The sequence below is a fragment of the Notamacropus eugenii genome, chromosome 3 (assembly GCF_028372415.1).
Source record: "Notamacropus eugenii isolate mMacEug1 chromosome 3, mMacEug1.pri_v2, whole genome shotgun sequence".
Taxonomy (NCBI): domain Eukaryota; kingdom Metazoa; phylum Chordata; class Mammalia; order Diprotodontia; family Macropodidae; genus Notamacropus; species Notamacropus eugenii.
Window position 1 is genome coordinate 306,930,289 of NC_092874.1, and position 17,875 is coordinate 306,948,163.

Below are 17,875 nucleotides of genomic sequence, written 5' to 3' on the forward strand. Positions count from 1 at the left end.
GATTTCCCTGAACATCTATATTAGTAGCACAAAGGGGTATTGAGATTGCCGGCTTATCTTATGTTTCCACACAGCCTGGCTCCTAATCTACAGAGAGGAAGCTCACCGGAATTCCAGCCAAGGAGACGGCTGTCCTCACTGGGGATTTGATCAAGATAAAAACATGGCCCAGCCAACACGGAAGGTAAGAAAAAAAATGAAATTCCAAAGTGCTTTATGCAAACAACAGCGTGTGAGGAGGGAAACATTTGAAAATCTCATTTCTTATTCAAGAAATCCATATGGAGTCAGTTAATGCATCGCTGTGTGGGTAAAAACAGCTGTGTGTGCCAGGCAAGATGTGCCTGGATGAGCGCAGCTTTGTCCCTGTGTCTGGGACTGCCTCTACTGAGGGCCCTCACCTAAGTAGGTATGAAGAGGACTTGAGGTGGGCAAGTATGGAGGGATCCTCATCAGGGCAGGTATAGAGAGGCTCTCAGCTAGGTAGGTATGGAGAGGCCCTGAGCTGGGCAAGAATGAAGAGACCCTCACCTAGGTAGATGTGATGAGACCCTCACCTAGGCAGGTATCAAACTGCCCTCAGCTTGACATAAAAGCAGGAACTAAGGAAGAAAATGGTCAATGGCTCCCCTCCTTGGGTCAGCAGGATCTCTCTGGGGGTCCCTTCTATGCATTTGTGTATTGTGCTTAGGAACCACCAAGGTGAACTACCAACTGATGCACTTGCTTTAGGCTTATCTATATGGTTCACATGAAAGCCACTCATGTCCTCCATGGGAATTCTGAAGTCCAGTACCTAACTGAGTATTTCTCCTAATATACAAAACAATATCCCCGACTTGCTGGGATCTTATACTTGCAATAGACCCATTTGCTTACCAATGAGGGTTGCCCATGTACTTATGGGTACACTCCATTGATGCTTTTGGCTGAAAAGCCTTCCTAATAGCCCTGCTAGGTAACTAGTGCAGTTCAATCTCTGGTCTGACATTAAAAACCTATTATAATCTAACCTTGATCTATCTTTCCTAACCTCTCCTGTCTCTTCTCACCTCCATCTCCAAGCCCTTATGCATAACATTTTTTTTCTTCTTCTGTAATTCTCTACCATATTTGTTGGCTGTAAGTATCCATTTCTAGCTCATCAATTAAGGCCCAGCAACTTCTCCTTTATGACCTCCACCCACCCCCTTGCCACCCACCCACTCACCCACATATGTGTGCATATGTATATATATATATATATATATATATATATATATATATATATATATATATATATATATATATATATATATATGTGTGTGTGTGTGTGTGTGTGTGTGTATGTATGTATATATATATATATATATATATATATATACATACACACACATACATATATACATACATATACAAACACAAACCAACACAATGACAATAAATACCAATACTCTAATTAAGGTCAGGACTATTCTAATAGGTTTGTCTTAAAGAGTTGCATATAGATCTTTTGAGAGAGAGTCAGAGACGGAAATTCACATTCTGTGTTTTGGGAGGAGCCACTTCTACGCTCACTTGGAGTCAAAGCACTCACCTTCATCTCCTGTATCTGCCACTAACTAGCCATGGAAACAAGAGTAAGTGATTGCACCACACTAGACATCAGTTTCTTTATATGCAAAATGGGAATAATGTTACTTGAACCAAATACTTTGCAGAATTGTTTTAACATAAATATTGTATAAGGCTGAGAAAAAAACCTTTGGAAGTGGGGAATAATCTGGTGCAAGGTAGAGAGGGGAGGCAACTCTTTGGGAGGCAACATGAAAAGCACACTGAACTAGAAATCTAAGGAAATGAGTTCAAAACCTACTTCTGCCATTTACTGCTGCTTGACTCTGGGCAAGTCACCTAGCTTTTCTGGGCCTTGATATCCTCAACCATAAAATGTCGAGGTGATCACTAGCTGATCTCTTAGGGCTCGTCATCACTCTTACATCATCTGAAAACAGTCTTGCTTGGTCTCATTGCAAGTGCAGCCCTCTGAGATTCTCCCCAAGTGTGCAGAATCACACACATGGACACATGCACACACACAATGTGGCATTGTTGACAGCATTGTCTTCCCCATTAGAATGTGAGCTCTAAGGAGATGGCTGTGATTTTCATTTTTTGTCCCTAGTACATAACACAGTATCGGGCACCTAAAGCTGAAGAGATGCTTTTGATTTAACATAATTTTGAATACTCAGTCTATTAACCTGCATTAAGATCTCTGTTCACTGACAAACAGGTTATCCAATCATGGAGTCTCCTGTAGAGGTGAGCTTACACCAAGTGCAGACAGCACTTGTTACAAGATGTCTGGTCTGCCATAATGTCCTAAAGAAAAACCACAAGGGAGGGGGGGAGCCAAGGTGGCAGAGTAGAAAGATGCACATACTCTAGCTCTTCCCCTACAGCCCATAAAATACCTGTAAAAAATGACTCTCAACAAATTCTAGAGCAGCAGAAGCCACAGAACGACAGAGTGAAAGAGATTTCCAGCTATAGGTAACCTGGAAGGCTGATAGGAAAGGTCTATTCCATGGGACGAACAGGACCAGAACAGGCCTCCAGGGCAGAATCCTCAGGAGGGAGGGTCTCAGATACCTCAACACACAAGCACCAAAGAAAACTTCAAAGGCCAGTGAGAGGAATTTCCCAAGTATGCAAGGGGGCACCAGAGTTCCCCCAAACACTGACCTCAGGTGGCAGTGGCAGTAGCAGCAGCGGCCAGCAGCACTGGGGGTGGCAGCTGCAATGTCCATCTGGGAAGCATTCTGCGCAAAGTCCCTAGGGGAATTGAGCAACTGATCTGAACCTCAGCCCTGAGCACAGTCCTGGGGTGAGGAGAAGCACTAGAACCCTCCTCTTGACAAAGGAATCAGAAGTGAAGTAAATGGCTGGGAAAATGCTCCCAAAAGGGGAAAATATAAGACTTCAGAAGGTTACTTTCTTGGTAAACAGGTATTTCCTTCCATCCTTTCAGATGAGGAAGAACAATTCATACTGTCAGAGGAAGTCAAGGCTTCTGCATCCAGTGAATCCAAAATGAATATGCAGTGGGCTCAGGCCATGGAAGAGCTTGAAAAACAAGTCAACAGCTTGCTAAAGGAGACCCAAAAATGTTGAAGAAAATAACACCTTTAAAAATAGGCTAACTCAATTGGAAAAAGAGGTCCAAAAAGCCAATGAGGAGAAGAAGGTTTTAAAAAGTAGGATTAGCCAAATGGAAAAGGATGTTCAAAAGCTCACTGAAGAAAATAATTCTTTAAAAATGAGAGTGGAGCTGAGGGAAGCTAATGACTTCATGACAAACCAAGAAATTACAAAATAAAACCAAAAGAATGAAAAAAATAGAAGATAATGTGAAATATCTCATTGGAAAAATAAGTGATCTGGAAAATATATCCAGGAGAGATAATTTAAAAATTATGGGACTATCTGAAAACCATGATCAAAAAAAGAGCCTAGACATTATCTTTCATGAAATTACCCAGGAAAAATACCCTGAGGGGGGAGGAGCCAAGATGGCAGAGTAGAAAGATACACATATGCTAGCTCTGAACCCACGCCCCATAAAATATCTGTAAAGAAGAACTCCCAACAAATTCAGGAGCAGCAGAAGCCACGGAACAATGGAGTGGAGGAGATTTCTGTTCCAGAGAGCCCTGAAAACAGACGCCAAGGGTCCATGGCACACTGGATCCTGAGTGGATCCCAGCCTTGCCTTGGCCGCCTGGCACCAAGAGGAGCAGATCTGACCAGGCTTCAGGGACGCAATCTCCAGCTGCAGTGCAGGTCACTCCACCCACAGGTGCCAAAGGTCAGTGAGAGGGTCTTTTTCGTTGCCCAGATGGGGAGCAGGGTGTCTCCATGGCTCGGGCCCCCTCGAGAGGCAGCAGCACAGGCAACAGCAGACAGGGGCTTCCCAAGCAGACAGGAGCCCAGATCCATTGTTGAAGTCCTCCTCATAAACCCCCTGAGGGAACTGAGCCCCGTGTGATGGCCCTGTCCCCACCTGAGTACCTGAACTTAATCTCTCATTGAATAGCAGCCCAGCCCCTGCCAAAACCTCTGAGGCTAGGAAGCAGCATTTGAATCTCAGACCCCAAGCACTGGCTGGGTGGATCTGGAGGTGAGGAGGGTGTGGAGAGGACATTCAGAAGTCAAGTCATGGGCTGGGAAAATGCTCAGAAAAGGGGAAAAAAATAAAACCATAGAAGGTTACTTTCTTCGTGAACAGATATCTCCTCCCTTCCTTTCAGATGAGGAAGAACAAGGCTTACCATCAGGGAAAGACACAGAAGTCAAGGCTTCTGTATCCCAAACATCCAGAATAAATATTCCATGGGCTCAGGTCATGGAAGAGCTCAAAAAGGATTTTGAAAATCAACTTAGAGAGGTGGAGGAAAAACTGGGAATAGAAATGAGAGAGATGCAAAAAAAGCATGAAAAGCAGGTCAACACCTTGCTAAAGGAGACCCAAAAAAATGCTGAAGAAAAGAACACCTTGAAAAATAGGCTAACTCAACTGGGAAAAGAGGGTCAAAAAGCCAATGAGGAGAAAATGCTTTAAAAAGCAGAATTAGCCAAATGGAAAAGGAGGTTCCAAAGCTCATTGAAGAAAATAATTCTTTCAAAATTAGAATGGAACAGAAGGAGGCTAATGACTTTATGAGAAACCAAGAAATCACAAAACAAAACCAAAAGAATGAAAAAATGGAAGATAATGTGAAATATCTCATTGGAAAACAACTGACCTGGAAAATAGATCCAGGAGAGACAATTTAAAAATTATGGGACTACCTGAAAGCCATGATCCAAAAAAGAGCCTAGACATCATCTTTCATGAAATTATCAAGGAAAACTGCCCTGAGATTCTAGAACCAGAGGGCAAAATAATCATTCAAGGAATCCACCAATCACCGCCTGAAAGAGATCCAAAAAGAGAAACTCCTAGGAACATTGTGGCCAAATTCCAGAGTTCCCTGGTCAAGGAGAAAATATTGCAAGCAGCTAGAAAGAAACAATTCAAGTATTATGGAAATACAATCAGGATAACACAAGATCTAGCAGCTTCTACATTAAGGAATCAAAGGGCATGGAATATTATATTCCAGAAGTCAAAGGAACTAGGAGTAAAACCAAGAATCACCTATCCAGCAAAAGTGAGTATAATACTAAAGGGGAAAAATGGTCATTCAATGAAATCGAGGACTTTCAAGCATTCTTGATGAAAAGACCAGAGCTGAAAAGAAAATCTGACTTTCAAACACAAGAATGAAGAGAAGCATGAAAAGGTAACCAGCAAAGAGAAGTCATAAGGGACTTAATAAAGTTGAACTGTTTACATTTCTACATAGAAAGACAATATTTGTAACTTGAAATTTTTCAGTATCTGGGTAGTTGGTGGAATTACAAACATACGCACACACACACACACACACACGCACACAGAGACAAAGAGCACAGAGTGAATTGAACAGGATGGGATCATATCTTAAAACAATGAAGTTAAGGGGTGAGAGAGAAATATATTGGGAGAAGAAAGGGAGAAATGGAATGGGGCAAATTATCGCATAAAAGAGGCAAGTAAAAGACTTTTCAGTGGTGGGAAAAAGGGCGAAGGTGAGAGAAAAAACATGAAGCTTACTCTCATCACATTCAACTAAAGGAAGGAATAAAATGCACATTCATTTTTGTGTGAAAACCTATCTTACAATACAGGAAAGTGGGGAAGAAGGGGATAAGCAGGGTGGGGGAGATGATGGATGGGAGGGCAATTGGAGGAGGGAGCAATTTGAAGTTAACACTTGGGGAGGGACAGGATCAAAAGAGAGAATAGAAACAATGAGGGGCAGGATAGGATGGAGGGAAATATAGTTAGTCTTACCCAACACGACTATTATGGAAGTCATTTGCAAAACTACACAGATATGGCCTATATTGAATTGCTTGCCTTCCCAAAGGGAATGGGTGGGGAGGGAGGGATGAAGAGAAGTTGGAACTCAAAATATTAGGAACAACTGTCGAGTACTGTTCTTCCTACTAGGAAATAAGAAATACAGGCAATGGGGTATAGAAAGTTATCTGGCCCTACAGGACAAAAGAGAAGATAGGGACGAGGGAAGGGAGGGATGATAGAAGAGAGGGCAGATTGGTGATAGGGGCAGTTAGAATGTCCGGTGTTTTGGGGTGGGGGGAGGGGACAAATGGGGAGAAAATTTGGAACCCAAAATTTTGTGAAAATGAGTGTTAAAAGTTAAATAAACAAATAAAAAAAAGAAAAATACCTTGTTATTCTAGAACCGGAGGGCAAAATAAATATTAAATCAATCCACCAATGACCTCCTGAAAGAGACCTGAAAAGAGGAACTCCTAGGAATTTTATAGCCAAGTTCCAGAGTTCCCAGGTGAAGGAGAAAATATTGCAAGGAACTAGAAATAAATAATTGGAGTATTGTGGAAATATAATCAGGGTAACACAAGATCTGGCAGCTTCTACATTAAGGGATCAAAGGGCTTGGAAGATGATATTCCAGAAACCAAAGGAACTGAGATTAAAAGCAAGAATCACCTACCCAGCAAAACTGAGTATAATACTTCAAGGAAAAAAAATGGTCGTTCAATGAAATAGAGGATTTTCAAGCATTCTTGATGAGAAGATCAGAGCTGAAGAGAAAAGTTGACTTTGAAACACAAGAATCAAGAGAAGCATGAAAAGGTAAACAGGAAAGAGAAATCATAAAGGACTTCCTAAAGCTGAACTGTTTACATTCCTACACTGAAAGATAATATTTGTAATTTTTGGGACATTTCTCAGTATTTGGCTAAATGGAGGGATTATACACACACACATACACACACACAGAGCACAGGTTGAGTTGAATCAGAAGGAATGATATCTATAAAAAAGTAAAATTAAGGGGTGAGAGAGGTGTATGTTAGGAGGAAAAAGGGAGAAATGGAATGGGGCAAATTATCACTCACAAAAGAGATAAGAAAAATATTTTTCAATGGAAGAGGAAAAGGAGGTGATGAGAGGGGGAAAGTTAATCTTACTCTCTTCACATATAGCTTAAGAAGGCAATAACATGTTCACTATATTTTGTATGAAAATCTATCTTGCATTACAAGAAAGTAGGGGAGAAGGGGACAATGGGATGAGGGGAATGGTAGAAGGGAGGGCAAATGGGAAAAGGGAGTAACTAAAAGTGAATACTTTTGGGAAAGGACAAGGTCAAATGAGAGAATAGAATAAAGGAGGGGACAGGGTAGGATGGAGGGAAATATAAGTAGTCTTACACAACATGACTATTATGGAAGTCTGGCAAAATGACACATATGTAGCCTGTATTGAACTGCTTACCTTCTCAGTGGGGATGAGTGGGGAGGGAGGAAGGGAGAAAAGTTGGAATTCAAAGTGTTAGAAATGAATGTTGAGAATTGTCATTGTATATAAGCGGAAAATAAGAAATACAGGTAATGGGATATAGAAATCTATCTTGCCCTACAAGAAAAGACAGAAAATTGGGATAAGGGAAGGGTGGGATATGATAGAAGGGAGGATGCATTGACGGAAAGGCTAATCAGAATGGAAGGTGCTATGGGGTGGGGGGAAGGGAGAGATGGGAAAAATTAGAACTCAAAATTTTGTGGAAATGAATATTATAATCTAAAATTAAATAAATAAAGAAAGAAATAAGAAAAGTCACAAAGTGGGGACTGTGCAAGGGAAGAATGATGAAGCTGACAATGTCCAACAAGTGGAAGTGCTGTGTGTGTGTGTATGTGTGGGTGTATGTATATGTGGTATGTGGTGTGTGTGTATGCATATGAGTGTATGTGGTGTGTGTGTGTGTGTGTGTGTGTGTGTGTGTGTGGTGTATGTATAATTCAGGACTGATCATTTTTGAAATAATGATCATTGCAGTTGCTTTCTCTTTGGTTTCAAATACTCCCAAATGCAACAGAGAAATAAAACACACAAAGGGAGAAAAGCAGCAGCCCACTTTGCCAGTCAGTTCATATGGCATCTAAGATAGCTACACTGGAATATGCAACACCTCTTTGGAGTCCAGATGTTTGGAGGGGTTCAGCCTCCACTCTGCTATAGGGGAGAAGAAGAGAGTGGTATGTTTGGAGATCTAATAGTCAGTTGCTGGTTTAGGGTAGGGCACAGTCTGATTACCCCATTTCCCATTTGTGTGATATATCTAGATAACCAGACAAAGAACTCCAGGAAATCGTAGGGTTAATATTAGGAAGGACTATGGAAATTATTGATTTACTCCTCTTCATGTCATTAGGAAGCATTTGGGCCATGATTAGAAAAAACAAACCTTGACTCCAAAACTAGCGTTCTTTCCGCAAGCTGTTTCAAATGTGGAAAGTGCATTTCTAGCCCATAGTAGAAGATTTAGAGTAGGTCACAGAGAATATAAGTCATTAAGAAGAGTAGATGTGATTAATGAATAAGTTAACAGCTGTTTACTATGTACTGTGCTACAGTGAGTGCTGAAGAGACAAAGACAAAGCAGCTACAATCCCTGACCCCAGAGAGATTACATTTGAATATCAGGACAAAGTGAGAGTTTTGGACATGCATATATAAATACAAGCCAGAAAGACAATAGGAGTGGCCTCTTTGAAATGACAGCATGGAGGGCATGGGAGAACAATGTTATTCACCAGTCAGCTGGGGCTCATTCAGAAGGAGACTACAGTCTGGAAGCTTCTAAGACTTGGGGTTTCAATGCAAACACTCTAATATGAAACAAAAACCCCATCCAGTCTGTTTTTTATGACTGGCATAACGGCCATGGAAGGAATCATGGGTGATAATGGGAATGTTCCCCATTCCCAGTCAGCATCATGGCAGAGAAGCACATTTGTTGTAATCTCAAATATCCCATGTGTCATCTCCCCATTTTTAGTCTTGTGTTTGACACTGCCAATGCTCATCTTTCAAAGACATTTTTGTGAATAATGAATCTGTTGTGGAAACTGAGGCTATGGAAATTTAAAACATCTAATATCCACTTCCTAAGGCTGTAGGAGAGTGGCTCAGAGAGGAAGTTGGAATGTAAATATATTTAAAAATGACCTCTCCAAAAATACTAACAAAAGCCTTTAAAGAGGTCTCACTAGCCATTTCTTCCACAGTGGAAAACAAGGAAACACCTTGCATTTTTTTCACATTAGTCCAGTCTTGATAAATTGTGGTACCTAGTTGAGGGCAGGTAGATGTGATATTTTGTTTCACTAAAAGTGAAAGAATTTCTATTAATCAAAACACAATTACATTAGAACGGCCTACCAGAGTAGGTACTGAGTTCCCCATAGCTAGAAGTCTTCAAGTTGATGCTTGATAGTGACTTGTTGAGATTGTTGTGAAGAGAATTAACATTCAGATAGCAATCACATTAAGCCTTCTTTTGGTTTTGAGATCCAAGGATTCTCTAACTTCACATCAATTAAAAACATTTTTAAAATACTGACTGTATGAACTCCATACAGTTTTCTGTATATACAAAACTATTATTATATAAAAATAGACAAAAGAGAAAACCTTGCATTTCAAACAACTTCATGGAAAACAAAAGAAAAAAAGAAAAAGGTGAACTTTTTCTTCTTACTTTCAAAGATTTGATCTTGCAATTATGCAAGAAAGGGGAAAAAATTAAGAACTCGGCAATAGAAGATTATAGCTCAACGAGACAAGGTTGTCTTTGTGCCACAATTCCCCGACAGTGTAATTGAGTGAGAACAGTTCTGATAATTGTTTTTTCTTTAAATAGTTACAGTGAAATGTATTAATTTTCAAGAAGACCTTCCATGTGGGTTTCTGATTAGATTGATTCATTAGCTGCCTACAGCAATCCTAGCCTTTCTCGACAATGAAGAGAGCCTAGCTTTATGATTACTGTACCAGAACGCACTACCATAAAGCACTTGAGATTTGAGTAATCAAATTAGATTGAAGAAACAACAGTTTGTCATGTTCTACCTGTTTCATTATTCCACTAGGATTAAGAATGGTGAGTAGAAAATGAAAAAAAAATACAATTCCAATCATTTTTCTTGGACAAATTTCCACAAATTGACAGCAGTAGTTTAAGAGACGAGAAAAAGAAAGAAGTAGCTTTTTTATTCTAATTTATAGAGCTGCAATCTTTTCTACATCTATTTCCATATGAGACCTGGGGGATATTGGTAAGAAGAGCATCAACAGCTATAGGGAAGAGTGGGTTGCTAGGTATAATGCCAAATCTCACTGGTCTGTGATAAATTCATTTTCAGCATATATTTAGTGAGCTCTGTTCTAAAGCTTGGGAGCTTGATCAATGGTGAATTTGAAGTGAAATGGGGTCTTAATGTGGGCAGACTAAAAGAGAAACCTACACAGAAACATGGACAAGAAGAGATGGAGGTCAGAGATGGAGGTTGAGAATACTTAAGGTTGGCCAAAGCTGGTTCCATGAAAAGGTAAGAGTATCAGATGATGGAGATTTGGGGCTGTGGACTGTGACCAGAAACAAAAATCAATTAAGTGATCAGCAAGTATTTCTTAAGTGTCTACTATGTGCCAAGCACTGTGTTAAGAATTGGAGTTTGAGACCAGAGTCAAATATGGTGTCAGAGGATCCGAAACCAATAACACAGGTATCTTTGAGGTGACAAAAGATTTGAGGCTCATATTATGTGTAACTTCAAGGACACACTGACAGTATCATGATGGAAGCCAGAATCTAAGACCAAAGCCAGAAACTAAGATTTGACAAGACAGCTCCTAATGCATTGTGCCTGAGAGTGCACTATGGAGTGATCTGAAGGGGTGTATCTAGGAGCAGCAGCACGCAGAGCTATGAAGGAGTAGGCCTCTCTGGATATCACCAAGGAGAGCTTCAGGAAGACTCCAGGTCTGAATGCAGCACCTTGGAGGGTCCTGAGAAAAAGGTAATGATTCATCAAGATTCAATATAAAGAAGTCTTCAAATGTAAAGGTCGTCCAGAGCTACCTGGACTACTTATTCTCACAGATATCTCTTTTAAAGTCCTGGAAAACAATAATAGCTATGACAGCAGCTATATTACTTCTTAAACTGTTCCAAAGTATCCTTTTGGTCCAGAAGGCCCCAGGGCTCTTGAATGTGGTACCAGTGGTGAGTGAACCAGCTCTAATGCTCAGAGCTATTAGAGACTTGAGAGATGTCTAGACCAACTTATACCTGATAAAGAACCCATAACAAATGGTCATCCAGTCTTTGCTTGTGGGGAACTCAGCATCTCCCAGGGCAGCCCATTACACTTCTGGACAGCTTTCATGGTTACAAAGTGTTTCTTTACATCAGACCTAAATTTGCTTCCTTGTGACTTCCATGGTTGCTAGCTCTGTCCTCAAGGGACAAGTAATATAAATTTATCACTTCTTCCACATAATAATTCTTCAAATGCTTGAACACAGGTATCTTGTTTGCTTCAGGTTTTCCCTTCCCCTAGCTAAACTTCTCAAGTTCCTGTAGCCAATTCTTCTAAGGCTAAATATCAAAGATCTTCAAAAGTTCTGTTCTCCCTTCTCTGGACAGTCATCACTGTCTTTCTTAAAAAGTGGGATCCATACACTAGGAACAGATATTATCTGACCTACAGCACTGAAGTCTCTCACTTACAGACATTATGTCTCTTCTCATTTGCCTTTAATTCTCATTAGCTTATTCAGTTGCCATACCAGACTGCTGACTTCTATTGAACAAGGTGTTCACTAAAATCCCCACATTTTCTCAAAAGAAACCACTCATTGTCTAGCTACAATACTCCTATTTTGTACTTGTTCAGCTGATTTTCAAGAAAGAAAAAGCTTCACACATGAGCCCAGGAATGGACTGACTGTATTTCTTAATATCATAGCCTTAGAGTAGGAAGAAATATTGAAAGTCTTAGTCTAAATCTCTCCTTTCACACACGAAAACTGAGACATAGAGGTTGAATGATTTGCACATGATCAAATATTTGTTAAGAAGAATTGTACCCATTTGCTTATTGAATAAAGTTAAAGTTCATTCAAGTCTTTCCACAATTTGGCACCACCATACCTTTGTAGACTTATATTCATCTGCTTTATACACTCTTTATATTCCAGTGAAATTGTATAGTTCTATCCATAAACACATCCTGTGCATTCCTCATGTTTTTGACCTGTCTCAAGTTGTTGTTCATACCCAATACTGAATTTGTCATTACAATATAAGGTCCTTGGTAGCAAAGATATTTATACTCCCAGTGACAATCATACATTAGATAATTCAAAAATATTTCTTCATTGACTGGAATTTTTATACATCCTTCAAACTTAAGTTCAATGTTGTTTCTCTCAGGAAGTCTTTATGAATGCCCTGGATAAGTCTGTCATTCCTGATCTTCACATACAAATTTACACCTTTCTCTTATGCATCAATCATGCAATAAGAACCTTATCCCCTTCAAAGACTGTGAGAACTCTGAATTTAAGGGTGGTCCCTGACTTCAACTTTGATTCATTCAACATTCAGTATGATATTGTACAAACAAGAGGTTCTCAGTTAATGGTGCTTGAATTTGTATATATGCATGGATAGATGGATGGATGGATTGCCATACTAGTTAACTATGGTAAGGGCCATGTAATCATCTGACATACCCTCATAAAATCTGACATTTACATAGTATTTTAAGATTTGTAAAGTGTTTTATGCACATTTGGACCTCCAAGGAACCTTGGTGGTTATTCAAATATTATTGTTGCCTTTTGGCAGGTGGAGAAAGCCACAGTCACACAGGACCAACCAGGTGGTGTCACAAAATGTTTTATGGGGGAGTTAGGAAGACCTGAGTTTTAAACCTGTCTCAGACACATCTGTGTGATCCCTGGGCAAGTCATTTTGCCACTCAAATCCTCAGTTGCTCCAACTATAAAGTGTGGATAACAATAATACCTTCCTCATAGGTATTATGGGGCTCACATGACATAACATTTGCCAAGTGCCTGGGGGAGAGGTGAGGACTACTCAAATTCTAGCTTGAGGGTGGCAAGATGCAAGGAGTTGCTGGTGACTAATATCTTCAGAGAAAGTGACAAAAAGCTAATACTAGGCAAAATGAGTCACAGAGTGAGCTGAGAAACCAACTGAGGGGTGAGCCTTCAGGCCATTGGGTGTAATAACAAACTCTGATCAGCATTAAAATCAAAGGCAGAAATAGAGCATTGACAAGGTGAGGAGAATCAGGGAAGATGGTGAGGATGAGAAGAACAGGAAAAAAAACAACCAAAAATCAATTGCATAATTTGTTAGGGATGTAGTAAAGGTGCCTAAGCTTTACAGGGGAGAGGCTGGACAGATTAGGAAGAAGCACATTGTTCTGAGACATGGAAGAATCTCAAAGTGGCAGCAGCAGAAGGGACTTTTGAAGGCACTTTATCTCAGGCCTACAGGTATTAGCTTGGAAGGGATACTGATCACCATCCACTCCAGATCCTTTGATTTACAGACAAGGGAAATCATGTTGAAAGAAGTAAAAGAGATTCAACTAAGATTTCTTTGATCCTAAGCTGAGATTTGAAGCCAAATCTTTGTATACAAATTCCATGTTCTCTCCATGATTATCACCTCCAAACTTCTGGTTGAACAGAAAACTACCACCACCATTTTCACAGGTAGTTGCCTGGCTTTGAGTGGAAAGGAGATGATTGCTTGGATATCTTAAAGGTTTGATTGAGAGAATAAATCATTTGTTGTAACGGGACGAGTTAGAGCCGACCTCTAGCCATTTCAGGATGCCACACTGAGGGCCTGCCTAGATAACCTAAGGGCTTGTCAGTAGGGGTGGAACTAGATGGATTCAGGAGGAAGGGTCTCGTCCTTGTTTGCAACGTGGCAGTTCTTTGTTCTGGCTCCGGATGTCCAGTGGAGAAGACACCCATATAAGGAAAGGTGATAGGTGATAGGTTCCTACGTAGGGCTTAGGAATGTACTTAGGAATGTACGTAGGTAAAACTATAAATGTATGTGCTTTAGAGGAATAAAACAGAGTCTTCACCATCTTTGTCTCCCGCCCCATTTCATTACTCACGAGATCAAGGCCTCTTGCTGGACAAGAGCCTTGGGTCGGGGTTAGGGGTTCCTGTAAATGGTCTAGGGGACCCCAACATTCTGGCGCCCATTTCGCGGGGCGGAAAAAGAAGAAGAAAAGAAAAAGCCACGGAACACAGCACAGGGCCAAAAGCGTAGTCCTTTAGCGGGGAAAAGACGTACCTGTGTGCCCTGGGGTGCCTCAGACTGACCAATCTGAGAAGAATTCGGTGCACTCAGCCTCAGGAAGAAAAAGGACAAAGACGACACCAGTCTCGTGAGTAACCTGCTTCAGGAGCAGTGAAGTAAGACTAATCTTACTATGGGGCTAGTTGAATCAGTAGAGACGGCCGATAGAGAAACTTTTGTTAAGATAATTTACAGATCAGCTAAGGCACAGGGGGTCGTCATTCAAAGTAAAGTGATCAGGGAGTTCTTAAACGAAGTAGAAAGAATTTGTCCCTGGACAAAGCAGAGACCTCCGGTCTCTATAAGCTCGTGGAAAGTAGTAGGGGAACAGTTAACTAGCTATGACTCGGAAAATCCTGGGGATCTGGAGCTAACAAGTTTCTTTATGTACAATATAGTAAAAGCGGCCCTTCAGGATGCGGATGGCTGTTGTGACTGGCAACCCCGGCAATTCCCAGCCTCCACACAAACAACGCCTGCCGTTTCACCAGATTCCTCCCCTGAACCATCCCGTGCGAGTTCTCCCAGTCCACCTTCAATTTATCCTAATTTAGGACAGCTGCAGGAGCAGAGTCAGAGGGAGGAGGAGAGAGAAAGAATGCAACAGGAGATAGATGAGCTAAAGAGTAGACTATGGGACTTAGAAGTGGAAAAGAAAAAATCGGTTAAGTTCAAAGGGGAAGTGAACGTTCCTGCCAAACGGGAGGACCCTGAAACAAAGAGAAGAGCAAAAGTAAGTGGGAAACAAAGGGAACTTGGACAGTCTCCAGGGAGAGAGAGCGCAAGGGAAACGCCTAGTGGAGCCAGCAAGTTTTAAATCACTCTTGAAGGAGATTACTTACTGTGGAAATTTGAATCTCAGAAAGTATGTTTGGAACTAAGTTAAAGAAATCAAGCTATAGGTCTAATTTGTCCAGAGGATTTCCGACAATCTTTTCTCAGTTTTTGAATTTTTTTTATTGTCTGTGTATGTGTTCAGTCTTTACATGTTCTGTGTGCGTGTGTATGTGAGTTATTACGGTCAGCTCCATTGTAGTTGGAATTTGGAATGTTATCTCTTCTCCCTCCCCCTCATCCCTTCTCTCTGATGGCTGCAGCATCATGGAGGAGAATGGGAAAGAGAAAGTGAGAAACTAATCTTATATTATTTATATGATTGCTAAATGCAGTTTTACACAAGAAATACAAGGAAATAATGCATGTGTAGTTTTAAAGGGGCTTTAATCAAAGCCCACTAGGAGTACAACATGGGTATGAAGTTTAAGGAAAGCATAAAAGCTTTGGAATTTATTGGAAAGTTGTTGGTAAAATTCTCTCTCTCTTTCTACATTCTAACTCTGGCCAAGTTATGAAGGTGGAGAGAAAGACAAGATGAAATTGGGGAAAAATTTTTTCCCTCATATCAGAAAGACAGATTGAATAGCATTTTAATTATCTCATGCCTCACATAAAAGAGAAAAGTTTTTGTGTATGGGATACAACTAAAAGGTAGTTATTCTGGTCATATTTCAAGTGAAACATGTCACTCCTAATTGGATGTTTAAGACAGGTCAGAATTTATTGTATTATTTGGCACTAAGGCAAATTGAGAAAATGCATAAATCTGAAAATGAAAAAAAGACACCTCAGAGATTTAACTCCCAAGTGGAAAGGAGGGGACTGGCACCACTGGACTTTGTTCCAGAGTCTCCCTCACTTCCACTTGCAGTTTTACAACTTTTTCTCTTTCAAAAACATGTTTGAGGAGTAGACATAGATGTGAAATTTTCTTGAGTAAAAAAACTAGAATCATTGTGATTTTTATTTTACTCCGTTATCCAGAAATGGTGTTAGAGAAAGCAATTTGTTATCTGAATCTTGTTGAAACTAAAAGATGTTGGAAAAGTTGTGTGTAGCCATTTATGTTATTTAAAACTTTTATCAGTCCTACTAACCTTATCTTATAATGTTTTGTAATTGCCATTTAGGAAACCAGGTATTTTCACCTTTGCCTGTTTAAGAAGTTACAGCTAAAATAATTTATCAGGTATAAAAGTTGTAAGATTGTTAACTAAGTTTTTGAAGTTGCTGTTTTTATGCTAAACCTAAAATTGTTAATTGATTACTATGTGTGGAAAGAAGATTGTTTGGCTTATATAATTCATAAACAATGAATGTGACTTGCTCAAAAGTTGTAATAGATAAGAAAATATTTTTAATAATTGACTTTTATAAAAGGAAAAGTTTTAAATTTGAGAAGGAAGGATCTTAAATGGAATCTCTTATGTATGTGAGTCCTATTAATCTTCATTGCTTATTGCAACTCCATGGGAATACAAATAACTGTATTTGGCTTTAACTTGGGAGTAGTGAAATTTGCTGTTTAAGGTAAAAGCATTTCAGACCATAAATATTTTTGTTTAAGTTTGAATTTGGGTATAGTTGTCTGCATTAAATCAGTATCTGAAAGGATATGCCACAAGTTACTCAGAGGGACTGTGATCCTGCATCCTGTACTGTTATCAAGTGAAATTTGTATCTGGAGAGGAAACACTGAGGGGACAATTCTAGACTCAATCTAGGATGGGATCCTCCTGGTCAGTTTCCCCATTGTGTCTTTTTATAAAGGAATGTTTTCCACCTGACTATTCCTGAGTCTGGCTATAATACAGATATTGCATGATACCTAAGAATTTGGTTTGTTATAATACTTTGGGAATTCATATTCTTTAGGACATTTTTATACCAACTAAGTTTTAATAAATTTTAATTTTAAAAGGTTTATTTGTGCTTCAAAGTGAAACGACAACTATCATTTTAAAAGGCTTCACCTACTTATTAACAGCTTAATTTCTAAAGTTTTTTCTTCCAGAGTGAATATAATCAGAAAAAGATAAACAAGCTGATGAAACAGTGATGATCATCTATTCAGTTATGAGATTCAACTTAGAAATCTCCTTTGTTTAAGACAATACAGCTATGCTAGTGAACAGTAATAACTTATGCACTATCTTGTCTATGGTAGAAATATAAAGGAATATGAAGTAGTCTGAATGATCAGTTCTAGAGATTTGGAAAGCTAAATAAAAGCGTGATCAAAATATATAGAAAGCAGATAAGGATGTTGGGGACAAATGGGAATCATCCAAGCCCCTCCTATCTTAGATAGTTACTAAGTATGTCAAGAGAGTGTGAGGAAGTCTGACAGTATTCTCACACCTACCTCACTTCTAGTTATTTTATTCTTACTCCTTTTTGGTTCTTGTTTGTTTAATCTTTGTGCCAGATTTGTGTCTTCTAGGTTTCTTAGTCCAAGACCATCACCTATCACCCTCTGAATCATCAAGTTCCTCATATTGGTTAAAGACACAACCCCTCCAATGTTGGGACCCTGTGAGGCAGGGTCAGCTCTACATCCAATCTCAGCAGGAAGCAATTTCAGAAGCCGAGACCTTCATCCCTTATCCCAAAATGTGTTGGGTCCCATCAGTTTAAAGGGGGACAGGGTGAGGTGCTTGAGTGCATGTACTTGGGCCCTAGTTCTAATATCGCATTTCTCTTTATAAATCTTT

General features: G+C 39.8%; 1 protein-coding gene and 1 long non-coding RNA gene across 5 annotated transcripts in view; one reads left to right on the forward strand and one right to left on the reverse strand.

Moving 5' to 3' along the window:
- Positions 1-17,875, reverse strand: part of TAFA5 (TAFA chemokine like family member 5) — a 598,737-nt gene that overhangs the window by 121,967 nt on the left and 458,895 nt on the right. The window lies entirely within an intron of this gene.
- LOC140496582 (uncharacterized) lies at positions 14,309-17,085 on the forward strand. The gene is made up of 2 exons (XR_011964316.1): positions 14,309-14,440; positions 14,723-17,085. It is a non-coding gene; the product is annotated as an uncharacterized lncRNA (long non-coding RNA).